Below are 9,084 nucleotides of genomic sequence, written 5' to 3' on the forward strand. Positions count from 1 at the left end.
AGGGTTAGGATCCAACCAAGCCGAGGCAACTAATAGTCTGAGAATAGCAAATGCTACAAATAGAAACTTTTCATTACCCACGTGTGTCTCAGGGTTGACTCCTAATAACATTACAGCTGGATTTAGTTCTATTGTAGTTGCTAATACATTCTGTAAAAATTGCTCAATATCCCGTTTTATACTATTTAAGTGTGGACAGAGTGAGAAGATATGTATTAGGTCCGCCCCCGGACTACCACATCTGAAGCAGGTGGTTCCCGTAGAGCCCCCTCATTGAGCAATTTTCCCAGGCGTATAATAGAGATGGAATAGGGTCTTATAGTGTTGAGCCTGTAATGATGATGAACACAACAATTTTCTTCCCATCTCTAATGAATCTGAGAAAATATCCCTATTTATATCCAAATCTACAGACCACCTGTTGATCCATTTCTCCATATCATCTTTCTTTAACATTGTCATCTCAAAATAGAATCTCTTTATGGTACAATCCGAGCCTGTCTCTATAATATCCATCAATATATTTCTATCAAACCCCAAGGGCCCTCCTTTCCTGTTTATTAAACAACTCCTTATTTGAAGATATTTAAAAAAGTGTTTTGTATCTAGGGTATATCGAGCCTGTAGCTCAACAAATTGTAAAATACCTTGGGGACCCTGAATATCTCCAATCTTTCTTATCCCCCGCATCTCCCAGTCTTGGAATACAACTCCCGAAAAAACCATACTAGGGAGTGAGGGGTTGTTTTTGAGTCTAGTGTAAAAATTATATTTCCCAAATCCTATCTTTTTTTATATTCCCTTCCAGACATTGTGCGCAGCCATTAGGATCTTGAACCGTGTTCTTTTATAATAACTTTCCTCAGTGAATCTCAAAAATATATTTTCCGCGTTTTTACCTAAAACCAAACCATAAATTGCAAGTGATCCGGCATTGTCCCAGTCATCTATATCAGCCCCCCCTACCAATCCCAACATGTTTTGGAATGCGGCGGCCCAATAATACACTTTTAGATCTGGTAAGGACCAGCCACCACGCTCCCGCGGTAGAGACATATATCTCAGTGCTCTACGTGTTTTTCCTTTAGCCCAGACGAAGCGGTTGATCATTTGTTCACATATTTTAAACCACTTGTTTTCGAATAAGAGTGGGATGGCCCTGAATATATACAAAAATGTTGGCAATATCATCATTTTAATAATATTGACCCGGCCTACTAATGATAAGTGTAAATTTTCATACCGGTCCAGGTCCTTCTTTGTTTTGCTTATTATTGGGACAATATTATTTTCTACCAAATTATTTAGATCAGCTGATATTTTTATTCCGAGGTAGGTCCCCGCCTGAACCACACGATTATCATCACACGTGGTCGCTGAATTTTTAATAATCTGAGTCTTGGAGGCATTTAGAGCGTACCCAAATATCCGTCCAAATCTGCGGGCCTCTTCTTCTATATAAACAGTTGCCTCTGTGGGGTTTGGTATTATCACCGCCACGTCATCAGCATAAGCCAAGATCTTACATGGTCCCAGCAATGTCGGCAGCGGAGTTATCTCTGGACAAAGCTCTAGTTTACGGATCAGTGGATCCATATACATGGCAAATAGTAATGGGGAGCATGGGCACCCCTTTTAATTAAAAATTGGCCTGTAGTCCCCCCATTGACTCTTAAAGCCGCAACCGGTTCTTTATATAAAGTTTGCAGTGCTTTTATAAACCCACCCCTAAGTCCAACTCTAGCCAAAGTATACCACAAATAGTCCCAGGAGACCCGATCAAACGCTTTTTCAGCGTCCAACAGCATCGCTGCCATCGGGTCCCCTGTGACTTCGGTGGCATCCAATAATGTTATTACTTTCCTAGTATGGTGGGTCGTTCCTCTACCAGGAATGAAGCCATGTTGGGTTTAATAAACTAATGAGCTTATCACTTCTGCGAAACTCATTGCCAACATTTTGGAATATATTTTGGTATCATTGTTCATTAATGTAATGGGACGATAAGACCCAAGCTCATCCTCCGGCTTGCCCTTTTTAAGAATCAGGACAATGTCAGCACCCCCCCAAGACTTTGGTATAGACTGCCCGAGCTGTGCAGATTGAATCACTCTAGTTAACTCTTGAGCGAGCACTCCCCAGAAAGTTTTATAAAATTCTAGAGGTATCTGGTCGGGACCAGCAGCCTTACCTGAGAGGAGTTTACCCATGGCTTCCTTAACCTCTTCCATTTCTAGCTGAGTTTCTAATCTATCTGCTTCTTCATCCGAAACCCTCTGGATTGGTATATTCTCCAAGTAATCGCTAATCTCTTCACTACTACAGGGGTGTTGGTGATCATAAAGGGTCTGATAAAATTTCCTGAATACTTCCCTAATTTCTTCAGGGCCAGTTTGTATATTGCCGTTTTCATCTCTAATTTGCCTGACCGTCCCTGCTGCCGCTATCTGCCTAGTACGCATGGCCAGTACATGCCCAACTTTTTCATTGTATTCATAACATTTCTCCCTACGAATTGTATAATGTACTGCCGCTTTTTTTTGCCAGATCCCCTTCCGCCTCGCTTTTAACTTTTACTAAATCTATCAGATATTGTTCAACTGGGTCCCCTCTGATGAGACAGTTATTAAGTTGTTCTTCTGCTTCTGAGACGGCTCTCTCTAACTCCCTTTGCAGTGCCCCTTACAATTTGCGTTTATGAATGCTGTAACTACATGTTTCTCCTCGGACGCCTGCCTTAAAAGCATCCCATATGACTCCCACCGATGTCGTTCCTTTATTATAATTAAAAAACTCAGTGATCCATTTCGACATATGTAGTACATAATCCTCTTCTAAAAGAAGTCTTCTTTCAAAAGTCCATACCCGATTAGGTCTTTTTCCTCCTTCTAACTTTAGTTCCAAAATTAATGGGTTGTGATCACTCAAGATTCTTGGCAATCTATCGATCTTGACCCTTGACATTAGATTGTTAGAAATTATAAAATAGTCGAGCCTAACACAAACTTGGTGTGGTGCAGAGTAGTAAGTATATCCTTTCTGTTGTAGTCTAATTGTGCCCCAAACATCATTCAGATTATTATTACACAGGAGATCGACAAGTGCCTTATGGACTCTTTTCTTACGGCCTTTATAACATCTATTTTGACCAGTTCCTAACCCGTCAGCCCCATTGATATTGAGATCTCCTCCTATAATAACCTGTGGGGGCCAAGCAGCTAACTCAGAGTCTATAAACTGTAACACCTCCGGATCGTCCTGCGTGGATCCGTAAACTGACACCATAGTTGTCCAAACCCCATCTATCTCTATCTCTACCATGGCCCATCCTCCCCATTTGTCCTCTAATTTTCTCCCTATTATCAAATTCTTACTCCTTGACAAAATGGCAACTCCTCTATTTTTAGCACCTTGTTTAGAACTAACTATGAGCTGGTAGCCCAGCTGATTCAGACAAAACTCCTGGGTACTCATTATGTGCGTTTCTTGCAAAAAAATAAAATCTACATTCATCTGGCGTAATCGAGCGCCTATCTTATACCTCTTTTGGACATCATTTAAGCCGCACACATTCCATGTTACAAACCTAAGTGTCATTGCTAATTTTCCCGAAAGCGTTGACTGCCTGCTCACTTGAAATTATTTTAACGAAATTTATCTTCAATACAGCTGATACATTCAATGCGTAGAACTTAATTTCAATACTCCCTTCCTTAACATCCTGCCACTGAATCACTTTTTCCATCATATGTCCATCATGACCCCTACAAATTTCAATACCCTTGTGCCCTGTCCCTGGATTCTCCCTCCCCCACCCCAGAATTCCCACCCTCGTAGTCCCTCCCCCCTACGGGCAAATAGGTCCATAAGACCTATGTCTGGCCGACGTTTGCCACCGGGTTATCTCACCCCCCCCTCCCTGATTTTCCTTAACTATATACATTATTCAGAATACTCACTAAAATAGAATCAAAGCTAACCGTATATGCTATGATTCAGAGTTTTTAGCAGTAACTGCTACCCTTTAGGCAATGGTTTTACACTTTAAAGAGGCATACCCACCAATTTGAGCAACATTAGAAAATTATACAGCATACAAAAAAAACCCTCTCAAGAATAAATATATTGCAAGAAAAAAGGAATATACAAAGGAGTTAGCAGTTAGCTGCACTACTATACAACCACCCTTCAATTAAGAGTTTATAATAAATAGGGTTAGAGATCAGACTACTCCTACTACCTTGCTTTTCTTTTCTTGGTAGTAGGAGTAGTTAGATAATGGAGTTCTTGTTGCTGAAAAATAAGGACAACTAGGTGGACAGGTCCAGAGAGGGGGCAACGCTGGTGGAGCTTGCTGCCGGTTAAGGGAAGTGTTTCGCGATTATGGGAAGTCTATTGCTTCACTTTAGTGAAGTAGTGTGGCTCACTGGTTAGAGGCGGCAGACCCGAGAGCAGAGGACGGCCCGGGACCAGGGTTCGATTCCCGGCGCGGCAGGTTTCTGGACCAGGGTCAGCGGACTCGATAATTCTCTCGCCTCGGTGCCCACTCTGATCAGCGATCACACTCGGCAACTCTGGGCATTAGCTTGCCTCATCTTCACTAACGGCCCCCCAGACCGCCGGGGATGCCTGGCCTCACCCTGGAGATACCCATTAAGGGACCATCTCTCAGGGAAGCCAGGAAGGGTTTCGCGGCGGTCGAAGCGCCAGGACGCCTACGGGTAGCAGTGCGCTATATAAATGCCTACACATACATACATACATGGTGCTATTGATGCTGCTTTCAATGCTGTCAGTGAGGGTGGAGCATTTGGCGATGGCGGTGTCTGAGGGGGGATTTGTAGGTTCTTTTCTTGGTGTCACCCTGGCTTTGTCTACCTCTGCATTGAAGTTGCTTGCAGTGGCGTTTGGTGAGTCTGAGCTCTTCTGTGTACCAGCTTGCTAGTGGTCCGGTTCTTGTGGCTTTCAGATGAGACGGGGTGTTTGTGCAGGCAGTGAGCAAGGCACTGATGTTGGAGAGGGGTTCAGGGAGGTTGTTGTTGCATTGAAGTTGGCAGTGTAGGAGTTTGGTAGACCAAGAAGCTTCTGAAATCTTGTTCCAGTCCCGTTGTGAGGGGTTAGCTATGGTGTTTCCGCACGATGTAGGATGAGTTGAAGTTGACGAGGGTGATTCCGGATGAGGTGATTCTACCCATCTGTAAAGCCATACCGCTCTTCCTTCTCTATCAATCAATCAATCAATCAATCAATCAATCAATCGTATTTATAGAGCGCACTACTTACCCGGCAGGGGTGCTGATACTGCTCGTAGAGCCAGGTCTTGAGGAGTCTTCTGAAGGTGAGCAGGTCTTGGGTCTGCCGTAGGTGGGTGGGAGGGTGTTCCAGGTCTTGGCGGCGAGGAAGGAGAAGGATCTGCCGCGGGTGGTCGCTCGTTGGATGCGGGGGACAGCGGAGAGGCTGGCTGAGCGGAGCTGGCGGGTGGGGGTGTAGAAGTTGAGTCGGACGTTGAGGTAGGCTGGGCCCGTGTTGTGGAGGGCTTTGTGTGCGTGGGTGAGTAGCTTGAAAGTGATCCCCTTTTCGACGGGGAGCCAGTGTGGGTCTCTTAGTTGCGAGGTGATGTGGTTTCGGCGAGGGACGTTGAGGATCAGTCGGGCGGAGGCGTTTTGAATGTGTTGCAGTAGTCGCAGGTGTTTGGCCGGGATACCTGCGTAGAGTGTGTTGCCGTAGTCCAGCCTGCTGCTGACGAGGGCCTGGGTCACTGTTCTTCTTGTTTTGGTGGGGATCCACTTGTAGATCCTGCGGAGCAAGCGGAGGGTGTTGTAGCAGGAGGAGGAGACGGCGTTGACCTGTTTTGACATGGAGAGGGAGGAGTCGAGGATGATTCCCAGGTTGCGTGCGTGGTCGGTGGGTGTCGGTGCTTTTCCTAGAGTGGTCGGCCACCAGGAGTCGTCCCAGGCTGAGGGGGTGGATACGAGGATGAGGACCTCCGTCTTGTCCGAATTCAGCTTCAGTCTGCAGTTCCTCATCCATTTGGCGACGGGCTTCCATCCCTCGTGGAGGTTGGTTTTGGCGGTGTGCGGGTCCTTGGTGAGAGGTAGGATCAGCTGGGTGTCGTCGGCGTAGGAGATGATGTTGAGATTATGCTGGCGAGCGACTTCAGCGAGGGGGGCCATGTAGACGTTGAACAGCGTCGGGGTGAGGGAAGAGCCTTGGGGTACGCAGCAGATGATGTCGGTGGCGTTGGAGCGGAAGGGGGGAGGCGGACGCTCTGGGTTCTGCCGGAGAGGAAGGATGTGCTCCAGTCCAGGGCCTTCTCTTGGATTACGGCATCTTGGAGGAATGTCTGTATTGTGCGGTGGAAGACCGTGTCGAAGGCAGCTGACAGGTCCAGGAGGATGAGGGCTGATGCCTCTCTGTTGTCTAGTTGGGTCCTGATGTCGTCTATGGCGGCGATGAGAGCTGTTTCGGTGCTGTGGTTTTTACAGAAGCCGGACGGGGTTGGATCTAGGATGTTGTTGTCCTCGAGGTAGTGGGTCAGTTGCATGTTGATGACTTTCTTGATGACCTTCGCCAGGAACGGGAGCAGAGAGAAGGGCCGGAAGTTCTTGAGGTCCTTGGGGTCCGCCTTGGGCTTATTGAGGAGGGCGTTGATCTCGGCGTGCTTCCAACTATCCGGAAATGTGGCTGTCTCGAGGGAGAGGTTTATTACTTTTCGAAGTTGGGGTGCGATGGCTTCTCCCGCTTTGTTGAATATGTGGTGTGGGCAAGGGTCTGACACTGATCCTGAGTGGATGGAGTCCATGATCTGGCGTGTTTCGTCGTCGTTGACGTTGGTCCAGGAGGTAAGGCGGTTGATGCAGGTGGTGTTCGCTGGTGGGGTGGGGTATGGCGTTGTCAGGGTGGGCGAGGCGTTGAAGCTGTCATGGATGTCAGTGATCTTGCGGTGGAAGTAGGTGGCCAGCGAGGCACACAGTTCTTGTGAGGGCGGGAGGTTGTTGGAGTTGGCACTGAGGTTGGAGAGTTCCTTCACGATGCTGAAGAGTTCTTTGCTGTAGTGTGCAATGTTGTTCAGGCGGGCTTTGAATGACTGTGAACAAAAGGTGGGAGGCGCACCCAGTAAGGAATTACACAGATTCTTATAGTCCAAGAGTTTTTTCTTCTTTATTTAGGTAATTTTACCCAAAACACATAAACAGCCAACGCGTTTCGTTACTTGTTGTAACTTCGTCAGGGCATGCGCTCTACTGTTTTATTTCAAAATAAGAGCCGGTTATAGTTGAAAAACGGACGAGATCTAACAAGTCGCAATTCCACACATTCAGGGAAATGCCTGCGCTCTCTTGTAGAAATTAATCCAGAGAACTGAGCGTCTAAGCGTAACTGTGACGTGAAGAAACTTCATATGTCCACAAGTTAAGGAAGACACAAATGCTCTACTTGATGAGAATAAATCAGAGAGCTGAAAATGAAGGGCGTGGTCTTGGAAGGGGAAGACACAGTCCACTGAGAAAGAAGCACTCTCCTGAAACGTATGTTGAAAAGTAATCTCTGTTGAAAATGTGCACCTCCTGGCCCCTCCGATATTCGCCAAGGTAATTAATAGCGAAGTGAGGTCTTTAATTGGTATGTGTTTCCTCCTATATTTGGAAAAGGGATACTTGGCCTGCGTCTAAATCCAAACAGCAGTCACAGGGACCTTTGAAGTTCCTGGTCAATAATAACGACCTTCCGGCATAGTAACCTAGGTTTAGTGGATCCAAACGGGGTTTGAATGACTATCTCTTGGCTGATCTGATGAGGTGGTGGTGTTTGCGGGTGGGGTCCTTGTGGGCTGCGTGGCTGTCTAGTGTTCTTTCGGGGAGCCATTTGTTCCCAGCTTCCGGCATGTTCATTTGGAGGTTTGGAGTTCCTCAGAGAACCAGGTGGCTTTCTTGCCGGTGCGGCTGTTGGAGGGTTTTTTGAGTTGGGCGAGGGTGTTGGCGCACTCGTCGATCCATTGTCTGAAGTTGCAGGCGACGGTGTCTGGGTCGGTGGTCTCGGTGGGTGTGTTCTGGGCGAGGGTGGTGGCCAGCGGGTCTTCAGTGACTTTGCTCCATCATCGGCGAGGTAGCTGTTGGGTGCAGTGCTGTGTGGTGGATTTCTTGTAGGTGAAATAGATGCAGCGGTGGTCGGTCCAGTGGAGTTTGTGGTGTGGTCGAAGGAGATGTGGGTGCTAGTGAAGAAGATGGGGTAAAGCGTATGTCCGGCGGCATGGGTGCGTGTGGTGACGAGTTGTCTGAGGCAGAGGTTGTCGATCAGGGTGGCGTAGTTGTTTTTCTCAAGGTGGAAGTTCACTTCCCCGATGAGGATGTAGTCCGTGGAATTGAGTGCGTGGGTGCTGACGAGGTCGGCGATGGAGTCGCTGAACTGTGGCCGGGATCCGGGGGGTCTGTAGACGAGGGTTCCTCCGAGGGTGGTGTTGGGGTCGGTGTAGATCTGGAAGTGCATGACTTCGGCGGCGCTGAGGGTGTCGTCAGAGTGGGTGGTGACCTTGAGGGAGGACTTGTGTACGATGGCTATCCCTCCACAGATACCGTTGGTGCAGTCTCTGCGGGAGATCTTGTAGCCGCCCAGGATGGCTATGGCGATGTCGGGTGCCGAGGAGTCATTCCACCAGGTCTCGGTCAGGAAGGCGACGTCTGGGGCTGAGGTGTCGAGCAGGTCCCATAGCTCGACGGCGTGTTTGCGTCCGGAGCGGGTGTTCAGAAGTATGCAGCGGAGGTGGTTGAGTCCGATCTTGGGTGCTTTGGCGGATCTGTTGCAGGTGAAGCTGCAGGTGCGGCATGAAAAAGGTCTAGGGGTGCGTTTGGGTGCTGCCTGGACGCAGGTGTGGTCTCGACCGGCGTTGAGTGTGTGGAGGGTGCTTGTGTCGTAGCATAGTCTGGCAGCGTGGCAAACATGGGGTCCAGGAGTTCTAGCGCTGGGCGCGGTCCAGGCGTGGACGGGCGCAGACGGGCTTGCCTCTGGCGCGCTTGCGGCGCGTTCGCTGTGCGACCGCGCAGCGGCCGCCATTTAAGGCGGTGAGGGAGGGAGGAGCAGCTGGGA

The sequence above is a fragment of the Lissotriton vulgaris genome, chromosome 1_2 (assembly GCF_964263255.1).
Source record: "Lissotriton vulgaris chromosome 1_2, aLisVul1.2, whole genome shotgun sequence".
In the NCBI taxonomy this organism is placed as follows: Eukaryota; Metazoa; Chordata; class Amphibia; order Caudata; family Salamandridae; genus Lissotriton; species Lissotriton vulgaris.